This window comes from Haemorhous mexicanus, chromosome 4, assembly GCF_027477595.1.
Source record: "Haemorhous mexicanus isolate bHaeMex1 chromosome 4, bHaeMex1.pri, whole genome shotgun sequence".
Lineage (NCBI taxonomy): Eukaryota > Metazoa > Chordata > Aves > Passeriformes > Fringillidae > Haemorhous > Haemorhous mexicanus.
Genome location: NC_082344.1, coordinates 64,251,136 through 64,271,139, shown reverse-complemented (window position 1 = coordinate 64,271,139; position 20,004 = coordinate 64,251,136).

The window sequence follows — 20,004 nt, the reverse complement described above, 5'->3', positions numbered from 1 at the left end:
GGATGTAAGTTGTGTAAAAGGAAAGACTCACATTGTACTAATAACTTCTACTATTCTGAAGTGATTTAGGTCAGACAGAGATTATCTTTCACTGTTCAGAAGCACGTTAATCTCACCACTTGTGTTTTCTGAATGTCAGACTCATAGGTATAACTGTGAACTAAAATACTGTCCTTGAATAAACTGAAATCCTGGACAATTTTACAGCATTTTTGCTGAGTGCTGCAGTGTAACAAGTCTCTGAGTGTTGTTGATTCCAGAAGAAATATAGAAAAAAATTAAGCTAACAGCTATACCAAAGCAATTAGGGACAAATTTATCCTGGATAATTGGAAAATCCAGTTCATGGAAATGTTCATTCCCAGTTCATTTCCAGTTCATGGAAATGTTTAACCTTATGTGAAATGATGCTCATTACTGTCTTGTAAATGGTGCTGTTTTAAGAGATGGCTAATCAATAGTTGTATTAACTTTCCAGAGGACAGAACCAGAATGGGTTCCAGATGGGCTGCGGCTAGGTGGTGTGGGAAAATAAAACACATCTTGATAGAATCCCAGTTTGGAGCAACTGGTCTTGTTTGTCAACTGCATTAAATGCTGAAAATGTTTATTTATTGATAAATAATGACATAGAAAGATTTGATTTGATGGTACTTCTCCAAGCAAGTTTTACAGAAAGGAAGAACATTTATTTTAATTCTTGTCAAAGCTCAGAACAAAATGGACCCATTTAACTTTCTGTTTTCTATTAAGATTAAAATGGCACCTCTGCTATTTATATTTATATTTTATAATTTAATTATTTCTACACAAAATCTCCATTTCATTAAAGTTCAAATGTGCCAACAAGGGAAGAAATTCAGTATGTATCAAATGAAAAATTAAACTATAGTGTAGACACATTCATGAAGGACTTCATCTATAAAACATGAAGGCCATGTTACTTTAACTTCTACCTTGACTTTGTCCTCTTTTGATAGAAGAAATTGATGTTTAGGTATAGACATTAGCCAGAAATGCCCATTCAAGTTTTTAACTTGCCTTCTTTATTAAAGCTGGTAATTATTTGGCAACAAAGGAGATGGTTGATGTTTCCAGCTGGCATTTTAATAAAGCATTATTAGAGTAAATGAAGGACAGCTATTGCATCTGAAAATCTTTGCTGCTATTTTAGCAGGCTCCAGTCCAGCTGTTAATGCATCACATCCTGCTGCTGCCAGGACAAGGCCATTTCCTGCCAGAGGTAACAAAGAGGTAGCTCAGGCATGAGATAAATCTTATAAATGTTAGAAAAATCTAATATCAGCCCCTACAATTTACATTTTATAGTCACTATAAACATCATTCAGTGTAGTTTAAAAGTTGTGTTGCTTTGTCAGGAACTTACCAATATGAAGCATTTGCAAATCTCTAGGCAAAGGAACAACCTCCTTTCAGTGTTACATCTGTGGCCTCCACAGACCTACTGATCTTTGCTACAGCTGCCACTTGAGTTGTGATGCTTAACTGGATCTTCTTGACCACCTCCCCAAATACTGTGTTCTGTTTCTGCTTCGTTTGGCATTTCTTTTAGATTTGCTTTTCACATCGTTTGTTTCAATCATCTGTAATTAACTGCAAATTTTGCCTCATGTTTGAGCCATGTTTGGTGGATTTGGGGAGTAAACAAATGACTTATACTGACTTCTAATTCCAGTTTCCACTTTGAGGAAGTAACTGAAATCATTGTTTTACTTCCCACACCTCAATCAGTGTCTTAAATTGAGGTAACTTTCCACAGCTGTGTCCTGACTGCAAATGTACATTAATTTGACATTTTGTCCTCATCAAGAAGGTTTGCAATACTCAATCTTTATTTTATAGCAATCCTAAATTCTTTTTCAAGTGCACTGCAGCTTCAGTTTAATCATTTGGGCAGAACTATGGCTAAGGTTTGGTTCTCTTCCAAACAAAATAGATTCCTCAGGCTCTATTCTTGCACTGGTCTGACACGTTGAATGCAACTGGTTGTTATTTACAGCTGGCTGACAGCTGCAATACATTTGTAGCCTTCACTATTGCAGTGTATTGCTGGCAGGAAACTTTTAGCAAGAGCACAGCTGGAGCCATAACAAAATGGTTCAGTGATTCTGTTAACACTCAGAGAGAGCACTGCATCTCACCCCGTGATGTCCAGCCCTGCACTGGGAGCTGATGGAGTAGGGCTGGGCAGCATCCCCAGAGCTGCAGGAGAGCCAGGAAAACAGGCAAAGACAGAGAACAAAAAGTATGGGTTCAGACTGCCACTGTCCTCCAAACAGCCTGGAGTGGAAGCAGGACATGGGTAGAGGTGCAGGCATGGAGCATCCTCCTGGCCCACTACCACTCTGCACCATCTCTCCTGCTGCTTTTCAAATGATAATATTTGTGTAATTTTATTAACGCTATTCAAAATACAAGGTAAAACCCAGGAGGATTGGGCTGTGTATTGACTGGATATGACCTTCATCCTTTCAAATATCTTTCCTATGGTTAGCATGCAGTTTGTAATGTATTACTGTACTCTTCCTATGAACTACTGGAACTTTGGTTATTTTTAATATAAAAATATATTAATATATTCAATATAAAGCATATGAAGGATTTTGTCCTATTTAACTGTCTCTTTTCAAGAAGTTATCTCTCTCATTTGATGCAAAAAAGGTTAAACATGATGAAAGCACCTGAACAGTAATATTTCTCAGATTTTGTTTCTGTTCTGAGGTAGTTCATTCAACATTAAGAAATGTGAGAAAACTGTCATTTCAATTTAACACAGTTCTTTTCTCTTTTCTTTTGTCCATTATCTTTCTTTTATATACCCCTGTTTGAGGCACATGCTCTGTTCTTTTGTTTATATGCTTAGTTCTGTTTGTAATTCCAGCTAAATAAGATGCAATGGGAAGTTTTATCTTGGTTTATATTTTTGCATGCCTTTATGTAACTTGAGCTGTAAGAACTGTTCCTTAATTAGAAAAAGTTTTTTGCCTTCACTCCAATTTCATATTTTGCTTTTTGTTGTGTTTTAACATTGTGAGCTTAGAGAGTAGTATAATTCCATTAGATGTCTGAATTACATTGCCAATGCTTTTACTAAGTAGCTGTGTTATTTAATGCTTATATGCACTTCTTTTAAACAGGTGACAGGAAAAGTATTAAAATCATGACTGCTTACTGCAATTAACTTGGTAATGACTGTAATAATGATTACTGGATAGAAGGCATGAGAGGAATTCCTAATGCTTTCTAACAATTAATGAAAAAAGTGTGCTAAGCTGTATGGAGAAGTGACAACTGCTAGATATACCCTGGGGACTGCTGGGTGTCAGGCACAGTCCTCAGTGTGTTACATCTTTTTTGACTTTTATGATTCTACATCCCAAACTGATTTAAACTGTTTTTGTGGAAAAGCATAGTACCAGCTGAATATCCCAAAACAGCTTGCTGGGACAAAATGTCATCATTGAAAATTTCAGTCTCCTACTTTTAAGGGCAAAAGTTGTATAATACTATCCGAAGGCTGATATCCTGTTTCACTTGATTTAGATTAAGATAACTGGTGTAGAAAGTATTTGTTTACAACCTCACAAACACCCAGGGCAGCTACACAGTTATGAGTGGCCTTATAAATAGCATCAATGAAAAAAATAAAGAAAATTGTGGTTATATATTTTCATACCAAAAATTAAAACCAAAAAATACATTAAGTCTCTATGCTGGCCCACACAATCAGAAACTCCTCTCTTCATCCAGGTTTTGTGTCAGAGGTTACATTTATCAGAAAAAAGTCTTTATTGGTCCCTTTCTGGACGTTCTCCATCTCTGACATCCTTGGAGACTGGTGTGACACTTCTCCCCTAAACTAAGGACTTTCTCACCCCTTTCAACAGAGCTCATTTTTTCAGATACATCCTGCACTTTATTGTTCTATTATGTTGGTTATTAATAAAAAGTAAACATTCCCCAGCCTGGACCTGGTGAGCTATGAAATTTGTGTATTTGACAGGCATCCTTAACACAAAGATGCAAATGAGATTCACATATGCAGTGCATCACTGGCACCTGGCTGAGAACAAACAGTGTGGGAGGCACCTACTTTGGGGTGATATTTGCATTGTGATGATTGAACTCCAGATTCTATCTTTCAAAGGTGTGGTAATACATAATTTCAAATGCAGCAAGCTCCAAGGTGTAAATCAGGCAGGGTGCCTGATGAAGAAGGTAACTAGAGAAATTATGATGGCTGCTGCAAAGGAGGTTGTGCACTGAATTTCTGTGACTTTAGCTACTAAAGCTCTTGAAGTGTGTCATGTTTCAAAAAGTGACTGTTTTGCTCCATGTCAGAATAGTCATACAGGAGGAAATAAGATTTACTTTACTTCATCTGAAAGACTTTTTCTGAAACATACAAAGCCTTTTAAGGAGACAAACAAAATCTAGACCACTTAGCAAAGGGATGCCCTATTCCATCTATGAAGGAATAAAGAGACACTTCTGCAGGTCAGCAGCCATTGCTAAGTACTGTACATTAAATAAGTAGAATTCAGTTATCTACTCTGGAAATAACTTTTTGTGTGTGTACAAGTGCTGTTTTTAAAACACTATGGAAAAACTAGTGACATTCATTGAGCCATTGGTTCTTCATATTCTCTTTCATATAACAGGTATATTCACAGTTCACTTTGCCGTCTCATAATTTTAATTTCACTTCTAAACTGTTAAACATTTCCAATGCATGCACATTATCACAACTCTCGCGCCCAATTTCACATTGGTTTGGTAATAAATCGCTGGGGTAATAAATCACATAAATCTACTGGGGGAAAGTAGAAGCAGAAAACAGAGAGATTCAAACTGCTCTTCAATGTACTTATTTACTTAACCTGAGGATTTGATAAAGGAAAAATCTTTACATTGAACTGCTGGATCATGGGAGCAAAAGGAAGGGGATAGCAAATCAGGAAGTGTTCCCTCATTACAGAAGGTGAGGGAGGTGATAGCAGTGAGATTACTCAGACATTACTCTTCTGTAACTGGAACAGAGGGTGCTGGAGCAATTTCTGCTCTTCCTTTGTCCCCTAGTAGGGACTGTGTCTGTTATCTACACTTCCCTGTTATCTTGTGTTTTCACTAGGCACAGGATGGTTTACATACATAAATTACATCTTTGCTCTCTTTGCAATTCCCTGCTCCCCCAACCAGCCCTTCTCAGCTCCCCAAACCAGCTCTTCCCAGTTCCCAAGGCTGCATTCCAGCACCCATGAGTCATTGACCTTCTGTGGTTTGTGATTCCAGCCAAGCTGGAGCCTCTACTCTTGGCCTCCCTGGCACTCTCAGGGGCTTTGTGATTACTGCATAATCCAACAGGCTTCTGGCATGCAGTGACAGATCTTCAAAGGGCAAGAGTATCCCAAAGCTCAATATTAGCATAGCAAGCCCAGTGCCCTAGCTGCCTGCACAGTCAGTGCAGAGAGATAAGCACTCCAGAGAGAAATTCAAAGTGGTGAAATTAGAATTTCACTCCTGAACCTCTTTCTGAAGGACCCCAGCTCCGACTGTTAATACTAGAAGAAGCCCAAGATGTTAAGTCTCAGTAGGCTATATCAGCCTTTGAATATACAGCCCACATCCATCATCCCCCACCTACTGTCTCCACAGCCTTGCAAAAGCAGCCTTGCAAATTGTCCTGAGGAGCAATCACTGCAGGATTGCTGAGCAGCACTGACAGGCTCTATGAGCAGTAAATTCTCCCCTAAACTAGTTCAGCCAAGAAACTGAATGCAATTATTGAAGATACAGAGAAACACTAATACTTGAAGGACACACTTTAATCCCAGTAAAACCAAATGAGTGAGTTTTCTGGGCTGGTCATGTTGCAGTATCACTACAGTCTTTGTAGGGGTTCTTGAAGCACCCTTAAAGGACAGAGAGGTTTGGATTAACTGTTTTCAGCCATTGGTCATTCTGGTGCTACCTCTGAAAGATTGTTTTGGACAGACCTCGCTGAGCTTTTCTCACTTTATTCATAGCTTACTTTCCTAGAGTACTTACACTGCTGCTCATTTCTGAGCTTAGTTAATGAACTTCTTGTCTCTAAGCTTCTACCTTATCTAACATCAAAAGTGTCCCAAGCTTTGGATCAGTTCTCATGGATTATACATTTGTTTTAAAAGGGATAATATGAAAAAAGATATGCTAAATATTCATATTATGTAACATTTATAAAGTAGTTATGCTGTTTTCTGAAATCTGAGCCAAGTATCAATGGATAACTTAAATTTCCATATGCTAAAGCACCACAAATGCCTTTGGATTTCTAAGTTGCAATCTTGTTATATCACTTTTTAATATTCCTTCTGCTTGTGTGGCAACAAACCTGGGTTTATGTAAGAAATTGCTGTTTTTGATGGTAAAATCACTATCATTAACTTATTATTTAATTCTAGTTTACAGATCCCTAGCAACAGCTCTCTGATGCTCCTGTCCTTTTTGACAGGTGGAAGATAATTTGCTTTGTGTATCAACCTAATGCACAATACAAGTAAAATTTGTTAAGACAGAAGCACAAAACTACAGCAACCTAAGAGTATAAAAATGACACATTAAGCCAATGGCCCTTCTAACCCACCAATCTGTAGCAAACAACAGCAGATGTTTGGTGCACAATACAAACCCCAGTGATCATGCAGTGGTATTTTCAGAGAGTGATGCCCCTTAACTTGGTTACCTGTGGATATTTCTTCTTTCATTTGCCCAAGCACTTATTGAATCCAAATACACTTTTGCAATGAACAACCCTATCTTGAGAGTTTTTGTATCTTATTTACTCATTGTGTGGAAGATCACCTCCTGTTATTTTTTCTGCACCTGCTGCTTGCTTGCTTTATTTGAGAGTAATACTGCTGTCTCCTGAACTGTAAAACACAATTGGTCTCCCTTTATTCTCTGTGTTGCTAATGGCTGCAGAGGCCTCCACTGCATTCCCTTCTCAACACTTTCTTTCTCGTGCTGGCACTTGCTCCTCACAGAGCTGGTCCAGACTTTTATCATCCCTGCTGTCCTTCTCTGAACCCATTCTAGTTTCTGGGTTACATCCCAGAGTACCCAAGGTGCAGGCACGTGGGGTTCACATGGGGGAAAAAAAAGTTTCCTGTTGTGTCCTCTATTCCTTTCTTTGTCATTTCTAGCACTTGATTTGTTTTTCTGACCTGAGCACTTGACCATCTAGTTGATATTGTAATAGAATTTTCAATTCCAATAGCAGTCAGAAAGGCTATTATTTTATATAGAAGATTTTCCTATGTGAATCATCTGTGCTTTAATATTTTTCTCACTCTTGGTTTTGTTCCCAGTACTCATGGCCTTTGTTCCAAATAATTCAGTGATGATTTTGAAAATCTTGTTTTGGTTCAGATAATTTTCAGTTGCTGCCTGCTTCACATGTAGCAAGCACATATCCAATTATTTGATGCAAATCAAAGCTTCCAGGCTACTACTCAATTTAAATTCTCCTTCAAAGGCATGCCTAATTTGAATAGGAAAGGTTAATATCCCCTCTTTTTATGCAGAGACATATCTTAATTCAACCAAGTTTTCATCACACAAGACAGTCATAAGATTTCTACCTTAGACAATATGCAGTTCTTTTTTAAAAATAAAATGTTCTTATACTTTTTCCCTTAAAGAGATTTCCATCAGTATCTTTTTTTTTTTTTTTTTTTGTAAATTTAGATCTATCATTGCTTTTGTCATTGAAAATGCTTCATAACTATCTACTTTTCCTTCAGTATCATGCATATTCCATGTGGAATCTACTAGGTATGAAATTTCCATATTTTCTTTCATTTGACAACCTGCACTTGGTCATGCTGCAATATTCTTTCAGATTCAGGAATCTGGGGCAATGCAGGGTTCACAGACCTGTATTGACACTAATTCTCCTGCCATTGCCTATCTTGTGCATTAATGCCTTAAGCATATGGATGTGCAAAAGACTCTTCTGTCAGTGCCACAGAGCTGGAAACTGCAACAAAGGCGTTCTCCCTTTTTGCCCTGTCTTCTTCCATGAAGAGCACCTTCTCTTCTGACCAAAAATTCACCATTAACTGCTTGGTGATAGTACTAAACATTCACTAAAGAAACTGCTCTGGGGAAAAAGGCTATCAACAATTTTGAAGGCACAACACATGGTATTTCAACAGGGAGAAGAGAAGAAAAAGGCAGATATTTCCTGTCCTGACGTTGTGGATAAGAGTTGACAGATTGAAACAATATTATACCTGATTCAGATTGTCTGTGCAATTATATGCTAAAGAGGTAGCAAAAAGGCTTCTGAATTGATTTAATTGTTTAATGACCATATATAATTTCTCTGCTTGCAGTACTCCAGTGGAAGTGCACAGCACTAATAAATGAGTATATTTTTTTCCATTTAACTGTTTTCAGGCTTTCAGGCCACTTAGAATTCTGATTCAGACAATCCCAAAAGAATTAATATTGTTTAATATTGTCAAATATTCTATTTGAGTTTGTTTTTCTTCTTTGTGTTCTTGCAATAGCATGGAGGAAAATATTGTAATATTGTGGGTGTTCTGTAGAAGCTTATTCATCTGCTTCAGTGAGTCTGCTCATTTTGCATCCAAGCACTCAGTTGCTAAAATCAGCAGACCCTATCTTGTATATGTCTAGACCCTATCTGGTATAACAGCTGATATGAGAACAAATAGAAATTTAAACAGTTTGTACAGATTCTTAGGAAAACCATTAGAATAAATTACCCTGAATTCTAAACACAGAAATACATTTGGTAACTGACACTGACAAGAATAGTTTCTTCTTTTGTGCTGACAGACATATTTGCAATATAAGAATTTTTGTGTGTGTGCTGCTAGGAGGAACAAGAGGCCTTGGGAACTTCTGGTCTTTTCCTCATGAAAGAGAGTGTTAATTGAAGATTATGCTGGGATTATGAATATACCACCAGACATACTTTCTACTTGCAAATGTCATGATAACATTCCTGGAGATGAACGTCAGCTAGAACCTTATGAGGCTTCTATACTGACCTGTAGTACAGAAGTAAATTCCTCAGAGGAATTGACTATCCCAAGTTTTGGGTCACCTACCTGGACTGACAACTGATGTAAATGGTCACTGATGTGGAGACAATGAAGCTGTGCTGGTTTCTCACAGGAGATCACTCACCTGAAGTGTCATCTAGATTTGTGAACTTGTGAGAATTATGGTTTCTCTTAGACATGGTGTGCAAAGGTAATAGCTTGCCTTTTCATCCTCTGCTATTCCACATTTCAGAGCTGGTGTGCCTGCCATGCAATGCCTGCTTCATATTGTCAGCTGTGCTTATCCTGCAGTTTGGGGTCTCCTCCTCTGTTCAGACTCACCCTCTGAACAGATTCATTAAATGATGAGTGATGTGGCCACTAGCAGAGTCAACACTGGTGGTGTCTTCTAAAAATCACCTAGTTTTACACAACCTATGTGTAAAATAGTTAATAATAGTTAATAAATTGCATGGGCAATAATCCACCTGCCCATGCACTTTTAAGAAAGATGTTGGGGTAATAAGAAAAATCCTGGAGACAGTTCAATTGCTGCTGACCTCAAACATTGAAGAATGTCCATGAGAGGAAAGGGCAGCACTAAAACATTGGGCTTTTGGGCAGAGGGAAACAGCTGGATTTCCCTGGGTGGTCTGACAGGGCCACACAGTCTCACCCACAGGGTAAAACTCTCTTCAAGCTTCCCACTGCACTCTACAACATCCTGTACATTCAGCCATTATGCCAACATCAAAGGTAATTGAAAACAAAGACAGGGAACAGAAACAGCCTTATGTTTATTCTGAAATGTTCAGTCTGTAGCAGGTTGTATCAAGAGGAATTAAGATCAGAGAACTAAGGTAATTAAATGGCACTTGCACAGCAGGTTGTTTCAGGTCCACCTCTAAAATCTGCCTTTTTGCTAGTGTGCTCTTTCAGCAGTGGCCCGTCCCCCACAGTGAGATTAAATGAGGATTTTGACCTGCTTCATCACTTCTGTAAACAAGGAGATTCACTGAGTTTCAGCTTGTCCATTGACATCTGGGGCTTGACCAAAGCCTAGTGAAAATCAATGGAAATACTTCCATCAGCTGTAGTGGATTTTGAATCCTGCCTTTGAAACTTGGAATAAATATGACAGTGAGAAACGAATACACTTCTGAGCATAAAAAGAATGGATCATACATCCATATTTTGTTTTGGTCAGTTGATGACTGACTTTTAAACACAGAATTGAACACAGACCTCATGATGTTTCTAATTGTGTTATGAAATGTCTTGCTAAACATTTTTTACAAAAAATTAGGAATACGAATTAAGTAAATTTAATATTGGTAAAATTGCATTACAGTGGAAAAGTAGAGCCATTTGCACTTCTTAATTTTAGTTCTGCCAAAATATAGTTAAAGGCACTAGCAATCCATGCAGCATTCTGTGTTACTAAATAGGTCAGTGATGTGGGTTGGGCAAGTGCTTTAAAGTTCATTTGAAGAGGTAGATGGGGTCTTGGGGCCATTTTCTTAAGCAGGACTCTCAGAAACTCTCATTAATAACATGAAAACAGAACATTAATATGCTTCTAGAATAAAGTGGCAGTTTAAAGCTATAAGTCTAAACTCAGGATCTTATGCAGAAAAATAATTAATTTTACGGACTTAATAAATTTAATCAATTTTAACTCCAGGCCATGTTTTAGCAATAATAATGCAAATAAAAATGCACTACAGTAAAGTAACAGCCTAAGGAGTGTCTCCATTGGAATTTTACTGTGCTGGTTCCCTTTATGTGGAATAGTTTCCAGAAATGGAGATGAAGTCTGTATTCTCTTGAAAAAAATACCAATCTGCAGTTGCTAGAAAATGTATTCTAGTCTTAGGAGTCCAGCTTGACTAAATTCCCTGTTGAAAACCTCATTATTTTATGAAATTATTTACTGCAACTAAAAATATCACTAAGGATGCCTGTTGAGACAGAAAATTGACTTCAAAAAGCCAAATAAGCTCATTAGGTGTATTCAAAAGTATCCATTATCTGTTCAAAGTAAATTAACTGACTTTTATTTATAAATAGAAATCCTTTCTACAACAGTGCACATTTTTTTCAGTGGTGATTACAAGACTGAACACATGTATAAAAAAAAAAATCAGGATACATATATATGTAAGTTTTCCCCCACCATAAGCTAAATGGTGAAGCCTAAGAGATCTCCCCAATTACTCGTGTAAGCTCCCACAGATCATGAGGTATCTCTGGCCTTTTGGGATGTGTATAGAACTAAGGTGCTTTAAAGCTCCCAAGGAAAGAGACTAACTTGAGGTATGTGGGGTTGAAAGTGGTTATAGTAAAAAGACTTATTTTTAAGCCTCACCTCAAGTTATTTATTATCATCCTTCTGTTCTGGGTACATGTAAAATAGAAATATCTACAATGTAGTGTATAGGGAGCAAGTGTGACTTTTTATTAGATCTTTTTTCTGAAAAACAACAGAGATTATAATCATAAGTTTACAGTGTTAAGTGTGCTGTACCTGATGTTTACAAAGTTGTTTTTCAGATATGTGAACACCCAAGGTTTTTGAGGCTCTGTTTTGGAGCTGCTTGGTAATGTGATGCAATGTTTCCTCTCACTATGCTTATGACTGTGTCAGAAGATCAAGGATCTTTGGTAAGATTTCTTTTGTGATTGTACAAATATGAAACATTACTTCTTTCTTCCTTAATATTAGATTGGAGAGAGAATGATTGATGTAAAAAAGCAATGGGACTCTTTGAATGGACATGAAATGGTAGTTCACCACAAAGAGCTCAACAGACACTTGTGGCTCATCAAAGGGATATTTAAAATGCATTTATTGCTAAAGCTGCCATAGCAGCAGGAAACTTAAAAACCAAATGTCTTAAGTATGGAAAAATTGCTGACTCTGCAGCATTTTCTAAAATTTAGGTTCTTTTGCTTCAAATGATAAACTGGGAAATAACTTTCATAGTAATAGGCTTGCTGGAAGACTGTCCTAAAAACTACATTGTTCTCTTAAATTGAACAGGTACAGCATTGGCACCCTTAAATTTCAGCTGTCAGAAACACTTCATAGCATCTACAGGTGCAAGAAAAAAATGTAAGCCAGAACCTATAAAAAATGTTAACCTTCTCATCTCTTTTTAAGACAAATTGAAGAAAATGAATAAAAAATTAAAAGATGCCCCTTAAATGTGATTTTGATCCAAAATGAGGCAGTTTTGATACCACATCATGACACAGGGTCATACTGAAGGCTCATATTTGATAAAGCATGTCTCATGCTATTCAGGGTGCTTTGTGCTGGCAGAGCAGCTCCAGTGCTTTGGGATGTTCAGCAGCCAAAACCAAATGCTGTTCTCAGGCTTGACTGAAATATATATTTACTAATTTTAGAACCTTGACAATGATTAAAAACCATTTCCTTCTACTAATTCTTCACCTTTACTTCTTCAGGAATTAAAATCCATACATACAAAAGTAAAACACAAGCAATTATGATGTCTTGGGTTTCTGAGTTATTGGAGAAAAACAAAACCAAAAATGGCCCCCAAATCATATTTTGCTCTTCCTCATTATTCTAAAGAAAAAGGCACTCATTGAGCAGCCTGGATTTGCATCATTACTAATTTTTTTTTTATATCAAACTAAGATCCTTTTAGAAAAAGTCACATAATAAAATTCTTTTAAATAAAGGAATGTAATTTAAGACCTCTATATCTTTAACAGGGTTTAACTATGTAGAGATTTAAGAGGGATAATCTTCTGCCTGTTTCCAATTTTGTCACAGATGGCAAAACAAAATTTCACAGGATGGGTAGTTATCTGAAAATACTCTTATAACAGTTGCAATACCTAGAGAAATCTAAGGCAAAACAAAATTTGAAATCTGAAAGGTCTGAAAAGAGTATTTTGACTTTTTAACGGTATTTGGCTAAGCACTATTTTTCTAATTTCTGTGTAAAATGCAAGACTCAGTTTCAGATTTCTCCTGCTGTATTGGTTTACAGGACACATCATATCATGGACACATTTTACTGCCTGCTGGAGACTGTTATCCTATCCCTAGGTAGCTTCAAATATTTTTTAAGGAATAGCTGTGAACCACAAAAATAAATGATGGAGAACTGTTGACTTGTAACTGGGTGTGTTTTTAATCTGACTGAATATTAATTTTTGCTTTTGCTTACTCCATATTTCCTCCCCATTCTCTTTGAGGCAGCAGTAAGGAATGCTCACCACTGCCCACTGTCTTTCCTGGGGGCTGCCACTGGAGATGTGCTGGCTGATGGCTGCAGTCCCCAGGCCCTTACCCAAGGGCTTTTCTTAGCTCAGCCACCGGCAGGGAACATGGTGCCAGGAGGGCCTCTAGCTCACCTTGGGTCTCCTGCTTGCAGGTAATCATTGCTTGCTGCCCTTCAAAAGTGTCCGAGCTACCCCCAAATTAAAGACTGCTCTCAGCCTGTCTGCTGAAAAGCCTTTGCAGGAGTTCCAGTCTCCAGTAGCTCAGGACCTCGTCCCAGTTTCTGCCCTGACCACACTCTCAGCTGGCTCTTCTCAAGCTCGACTTTCACCTGCTGAGTTCCCAAAGGATCAAGGCTTATGTGATTGCACAGCCCACAGCCTTCACCCCAATTCTTGAATCTATCCCAAATCAAACAATCTGATAAATGAGCTGAGGTCTACATAAGAGTGTTTCCTGTAAGACTGTAAAACCAAGCTGCTTGCTGGACTGGCCATGGACTCAGTCCAAGCAGCCACCCCACAGCGCTGGCTAGCAGCCTATCCCCATCCCCATCCCCATCCCCATCCCCATCCCCATCCCCATCCCCATCCCCTTCCATCCCATCCCCATCCCCATCCCCATCCCCATCCCCATCCCATCCCATCCCATCCCATCCCATCCCATCCCATCCCATCCCATCCCATCCCATCCCATCCCATCCCATCCCATCCCATCCCATCCCATCCCATCCCATCCCATCCCATCCCATCCCATCCCATCCCATCCCATCCCATCCCATCCCATCCGTGTTTTGCCTGGCGAGAGGCAGCAGCGGCGCTGCCACGTAGCTGGAACACGGGGGCGGGCGAGGCTGTGCCGGCGTGCGCGCTCGGGGGGCAGAGGAGATCCCGTCTGTGCGGAGGCCACCGGCGAACGGGGACGTAGGTGGAGATACCAGAAAGGCCGCGGCACGAGAGGCCCGAACAGCGGGTGGGACGCGCGTTCCCTGTCCCGCGGCGCTCCAAGCGGGATTCCTCCCCTCGGGCAGGCGGGCCCCGGCTGCGGAGCGGGGCGGCGGCCGCTGGAGGGCAGCAGAGACTCGCGAGCCGAGCCCGCGCGGACGGGCGGCCGCCGTGCGAAACCCCGACCTGCTCCGGAGCTCCGGCACGGCCCTCCGGCCCAGCAGAGCGGCAGGAGGAAGAGATCTGCTCACCAGCAGCGACCTGTGTCTCTAAAGAAACCTCTAGAATGTGTCATATGTTGTACGCACTTTGCTCAGCCACTTGAAGAGGGAATGTATCAAACGGCACCAAGAATTGCCGCATAAACGCAAAGCAGCAACTCAGCTGGTTCATTCGAAGTCCAAGCCTGCAATGTGCAGGGCTGGGAAACTCAAAAACTGAAACTTCTGCTCTCACTGTCTGAAATCCTGACTGCTCTCATTGTGCGCACGTTTTGGAAAACAAAGATTGTATTTCTCTTTTTTAAGTGCTCTGAATGCTTGCAAAGTAGTATATTTTTACCCTGGAAGCCAAAATGTTCCACTCAAAAAAGTTTAGCTATACAAAGTGCATTCCCTGAGTTTAGTAGACTGTACTATTGCATTATTGCAGCCTAAAGAGTGAAAAAAACCCCATATCCACTTGGCTATAGTTTTATCAGTGTCCTGAAAGGGGACAGGAGAAACTATTATGTGAGGGTACTGCAATGGCTCAGAGAGAAATTCTATTTGTCTCAAAAAAGTGCCCTTCTTCATTTTCACCATTGGTTTTCCAGCATATTGGTTTTTTTACTTTTCTGGGGGGAGTGTTGGAAATTATATAACTTTCCTAATAACTTTTCCAATTGTTTTAACTCATTTTTATAATTAATTGTTTCAACGAATCATAAGAAGTCTCATTTGCCACTCTGTCATATGCCCTTTGATATACCAGGGCAGGCAGTGAGCCCCTGCCCATCCTCACGGCCTGCTAGGCTGAACCGAGGCTGACAGAGCCCCTGTCCCCATGTGCCTCTCTTTCCTAGGATGAGCTAAGCCTGACAGAGCCCCTGTCCCCATGTGCCTCTGTTTCCTAGGATGAGCTAAGCCTGACAGAGCCTGTGTCTCTGCCACCCAGTGTTGTCAGCGAGGTAGTGAAATAAATCCACTCTGCACTTCATCTTGGGGCTTAGTGATCACCCTGGTTACTTCTATGCATTGATTCACACAAGGTTTGCCACTAGCTGCTCTAAGTGGGAACACGGTTGGGGAAAATTACTGAAACCTTAAGTTTCACTAAAACAACTGTACGCAACCTTGATATACCCAGTGATCTCAGACCTGGGCAAGAAATACATTGCTGAAACTGGACACTAGGAATGCAGAATTGATGAACCACAAGGACATTCTGCAGAACCCTGAGATAAAGATGAAACTAACAATGACTATTCAGCAATTGTACTGAAACCCTCTTTACCTGGAAAAAAACATAATAAAAACCCTGAAAATATCGGCTAATTAGCATGAGAAAAAGCAAATCAATCAACAACCAACAGAAGATAGAATAATAATTAATGAAGAGGACTATATAAATTACAGCCAATGAACATTAATTTCTTTGTTTGCTAAAATGCACAAATAGTGAAAAGTCTTGAAAGTGCTTATGCATGTTCAGGGAAAGATCTGGCATGCATCCAGTGCTGTAATAAAGCAATGCCTGCAATCTAGTACTAATAATAGTGTTAGAGAGTTTGATTTATGCCAACATTTTCAGTGACAGAAGGGCTTGTGAATTTAGTAACACACAAAGCAAAACTGTTCCAAGAGAAGCACCTAGAGCACCTGATTCATCTTGTAGCTCATTTACTCATCCTCTTTATTTTCTTTTTTTGTGAACTTTCTCTAAACACAGCTGTTTTATAGTTTTGTTGTTGAGTTTCAAAGCTGAAGGAACTGGGCTTGTTCAGTCTCAAGAAGAGACAACTGGCAAGAGACCTCACCAATATCTGTAAGTATCTGAAGGGAGGCTTCATGAAGAGGATGGAACCAGGCTCTTCCCAGTGGTGCCAAGCAACAGGACAAGAGGCAATGGAGAAAAATTAATGCACAGGAAATTGTACCTGAATATTGAGGAAGAATTTCTTTACTGTGCAGATGACTGAGCACTGGAACAGATTCTGAAACAGAGAGGTTGTGGCATCTCCCTCATTGGAAATCTTCAAGAACCATCTGGATATGACCCTGTGCCATGTGCTCTGGGATGGCCCTGCTTGAGCACAGAAGTTGGACCAGATGACCCAGTGTGGTCCCTCCCAGTCTCACCCATTCTGTGATTCTGTCTACCTGTGGTTCTCATGGATCCACAAGCAGCAATCAGCATTTCATATCAGATAATTTTGTTAGGGGATGGAAAGGAATGTACAATGGCAGTGGGACAAGCAGAGTCAGCTGAGGAGCTGTGGTGAATTCCTGGTGACAGGACCAATTTCGTAGACAGCAATGGTGCAAAGGATGCAGGAAGTTAAGGAGGCTTCTTGCTTGGATGCTGCTTCTGTTTGCCAATTAGCAGCACTGCTTCCAGTGTTTCCTACTTGGGTAGCAAGCCTTGGCATTACCAAGTGCCAGCCCTTCCTTTGGGAGCCCCAGCAGGAAAGCTCAGGAAAGCCTAACCAGCACTGTGGGTGGCTGAGTCACAGGACAGATTGAGAAGGAACAAAAGAGCAGGCAAGAGCTGGGAATTCAGAGGTCACCAAAGATGGCTTGCACATGGCAAAGCAAAGGGGACAGACAAGGTGGAAACTGCAGGGAATTACTCCCTGATTGGTGTTCTAAGTTGGTTCAGGGCTGGAGCCTGTGAGAAAGAGGAGCTCTGATCGGATCTGATCTGATCGGGTCCAACTCGTGTCTGCAAAGAAGAGAGCATTCATGCCACACGGACAGGAAATCCAGTCGCTTGGAACATGAGGTTAGAAAATGCAGAAGAGGACTGAATTTATGCAGCTGTAAAACACTGAGGAAGATGCAAATTGTCTCTCAAGTGTTCCGTAACATAGCTTTTTCTGGATGACATTGTTTGGCCTTATTTAAATACTGAATACTCTATTTGCATTTGTTAGAGGAAGTTGTCATTCTCACCTCAGAGCTGGCTAGCTACACATATCTAAGAAAGAGAAATAAAAATGCTTAATTAATGTTGACTATCAGATAACTGATTCCATTTCACTGATATGAAGTATATTTATTGCAGTCTGGACGTTCTCAGATACAGATAGATGAGGTGAAAAAACCTGTTGGCTAGCAAACTGTTACTTGAATTATTGTGTAAAATAATATAATCTTGTATTTTAGAAATGTTCCTAATTTTTCTGTTTTTGAAAAAAACAATCTGCTAAGTGTAGCTCACTTTTATGAAAATTTGCAACAGTCGGTGCTGACCAAGACAGGCCAGGAAACTAAGTATAGAATTACAAGAGTAAATATTTGTTCCTGTGCATGACGTATCCTAGCCAAACTGGGTCACCCTGAATGTGGTTTTACACAGGCTTCTTATACCCTTCAACCACTCCGGTAGAACATGATCTGATTAATGACGAAGACCCACACTACTGATTTCTAATAATTGTAAAATTGTGCCAGGCAACTGTATTTCTGCAGCATTCTTGCTGCTTGTCTATTGATCCAGATGTCCCTGGGTCAGTTTTGACAGGTAACACTGGAAGGGTTTCAAAGCTGTATTACAGTGACAAGAATTCTGGCTTTATCTGGGTTGTCCATGGGTCCTTTATCTTTCATGGACAGTTCTGTGCTTTCAAGAAGCAAAATCCCTATTTCCAGGGCTGTGCTGTCCTTTAGTTTGTTTTGAGTATGAACAAACTCAAAGTCTCCAGTAAAATTCCACTATCTCTTTCCATTTCACTGTATCGTGTGAACTAATACATGGTAACAAAGTCAGTACATGTTCATATTACAAAGACTGATTCAACAGTTAGGGAAGTAAACTTTCATAACCCTACATATTCACCTTTGCAGAATAGCTGACATCAGTCAGTAATTGCAAATTGTCCCTGGTGGCTTTCATGGGATCCACACACACAACTTCCAACAAAATTTCAGTGATCACTCATGATTTTTAGCCCTTTGTTTTATTAATAGTAATCTTTTCCTTTTTTTTTATTTCAGATAGAAGCTTCCTTAGCTGTTCCTTTCATGAAGTTGAGAGTAAAGTACCTTTGATCATCCTTTTCACCTTTCACTGAACCTTTTCCACTACTGTTCTATCTTTCCTGAGCTGAGGGAAATTAAAAACTCAAAGAGGTTTTAAAATGTGTTTAACCATGAATTTACATGGCAGCGTTAATCTGCTTTTTTTCAAATCTCAGCATAAGGCTTATTTTAATCAACTCGATTAAGCACTGAAGTGAGATTTTCACAAAAACTTTTTCTAAGGCCAAGATTTTGCTCCTGTACAGTACTAGTCAGCTTAGAGTTGATTTTTTATTTGAAGTCAGGATGTTTTTCTTCACTGGGCATCACCTTTATCTATCCAAAATCTAATCTGCCATTTTACTGCTTAGTTATTCAGCTGCTCAATGTCCTTCCCAGATCTTTAGTGGGTTTTTGTCCTCAGGTCCCTCAATAGCTTGGTATGATCCGAAGATTGTCACCTGAGTGCCCAGCTCCCTTTTCAAATCAATTGTATGTTGAGCAGGTCCAAGCAGAGATTGATCCAGCAGTGATCCCCTCATCTCTATGCTCCAAGGACAACACACTCACTACACCTTTAACCAGCTATTCATGCCAAGACACTTGGTCTTATGCCATTACAGCTTTGTTTCTTTGACAGTCTTTGTCAAAAACCTTCTAGAAATCCCAAATGGCTCTATCAGCCAGAAAATTTTCTTCACAAGTTTAAAGATATTCAGTAAACTACAGTGTTCCAAACTGCCATTGGGAATACTTTCTTGCATTGCTAATCAAAAGATCTTGAAGGCAAGATCTCATTTTGGAACTAAAACAATTATAATTGACAGGATTCTTTCTCCACAGACTTCCCTGTACATAGCTTTTCCTTTTCTTTCTTTGTGACCTGAAGAGCCTATCCCAAAATCCAAGATCCCTGAGGATGTACGTCCATGCCTAGACAAAATCAAGAACTCTCAAATCATTCCAGTAGAGAACAGAACGGAAAATGCGTCACAGCAACAGAGTTCAACTTTGAAGACACGTACCAAAAAACTTCATTCCAAAGACCTCGTCTGGCAAGACTTCGGGCCCTGTGTTAGACATGGTTTGTTTTAAAAGTGGAGCGATTTGACAACGCAGTGACATCAAAGGTACTTTATAGGCCAATACGCAGTCAGTTAAATCCTCTTTTTCTCCCTCCAAATTTTGCTAAGAACACTTAATTTCAAAAGACATCTGGATTTCATAGAAAGGATATGAAAACACACAACCACGTCATTGCAGTACTTTACTGAGTGATGCCCGTGAAATGCGTGCCCACACCATACCCTAGCGAAGCACAAGGGAATCGAAGGGATGTAGAGAGGTTATTGGGAACAACAGCGCATCCTTCGGCCTGTTGTGTCAGCGCGGCCAGCGGGCACCCACCCGACCGGGCAGCCCCTCCCAGGGCGCAGCGCGGGGCTCCCCTCGCTCCGCTCTCCGCGGCCGCTGCGGGGCAGCGCCGGTGCCGCAGGGCGCGGGCC